Consider the following 1,511-nt stretch of genomic DNA (forward strand, 5'->3'; position numbering starts at 1 on the left):
AGCCTTGTTTCTCTTCTTCTCTCTGCTCTGACCTTGGGGAGGAAGCAGGGCTGTGGTTTCTTGCTGAAGATGCTTGCATTCAATGAGAATATTTCCTTGGAAATAAAAGTGTTAGCCTGCTTCATTTTCTGATCATAATTAGAAAAAAATTGACTATATGCAATGTTTCATTGGTTTTGTTTGCAGATGCATATGCATTTTTTTTGTCTTGCTCAGATGCCAGTGAACACCTTATATGGACATGGTCTCAAGACTCCTTCCTGTGTCCTACCAAGAATATAAAGAGCATCCCAGACAGGAATCAGCAGAAACCAAGCCTGAATCCTGAACTCCTGCTCATTCCATGCCTAGTCATCCAGTCTACCAGAGTTAGGGTGGGTTCTAGACATAGATCACTCTAGCCATCAGCAGCCCATTGCCTTTGAGGCCCATGAACTTCCTCCTGTCATCATTAGAAGGGGAAATCTCACAGTAGCTGCTGCCCTGCAGGGGGCAGCTGGGAGCCTGGGAACTTCTTGAAGAACAGATGTTGGAGTGGAGGCTGAGGGATGAGGGTTCAGCTCTGAAATGACATCAAGACCTCTCCCACATCCTTCTGTTTTTCATACAGGGACACCTCCAGTGATTCTGCTCAGCTTTTCTGATACTTGTCTCTTGCACTATGCGCAAAAGCCAATTCTTCCCTAATTCTCACATAGCTGTTCTTGAGTTGAGCTTCAGTTCTCCTTTCTCTGGCTTACTAGTGTCTCCACAGTACTCTAAGAATCTTCCTTGGTTAATTGTGGTTATTGACAAATTTCCAAGGAAGTGCTATATAGATAGAGGATTACATATGGAGAAGTTGTAGCCTTTCAGGAAGAGATTTCCAGCAGAGCAGAGAAACCCTCATTGCTGCCAGTCAGAGAGGACGCTGACAGTGTTCTGTGTCGTTCTTTGTTTTGTGCCCACATAGATCCTACCAAGGTGTATGCACTGAGTGATGGGAAATTCAAGGGAAGTAAATTCATTGTAAATTCCTCACCCATAGTTTCTCTGCACATGGAACCTCGATATCCTGAGGTTCCAGAGCACCTGGTTTTCTGTGTCTTAGATCCATTTAGATAACCTTTCATTCTCAACAATGCAAAACAAATTTCTCCATTAGCAGGAATACAGGAGGAGTTTCTTGATGTTTGGAGGTCTTGACTGTGGAGAAGACGATGCGAATGCTCAGTTAGGGTTGGTTTTATGTCCCCAAGGCAAGTTACCAAAAAATAAAGTCATATATTACATTAGACAGGAAAATATTATCTCAGAGTATCCAAATATTATGAAGATTGAAACATGGTGTATATATAAGATTTTACATCCTGTGCAAGAGTCAGTCCCAATCAGCACACAGCGTGGACCTGAGGACCCCTGCTCAGCTCCTGGGGGTTCTGCTCCTGTGACTCCCAGGTAAGGAAGAAAAATGTTGGGCCAGTGTGGCCAGTACTGGGCACTATCAGGGAACTTAAATAAGAGTAATGATG

The sequence above is a fragment of the Dipodomys merriami genome, unplaced genomic scaffold (assembly GCF_024711535.1).
Source record: "Dipodomys merriami isolate MVZ:Mamm:240054 unplaced genomic scaffold, mDipMer1.0.p SCAF_204, whole genome shotgun sequence".
Lineage (NCBI taxonomy): Eukaryota > Metazoa > Chordata > Mammalia > Rodentia > Heteromyidae > Dipodomys > Dipodomys merriami.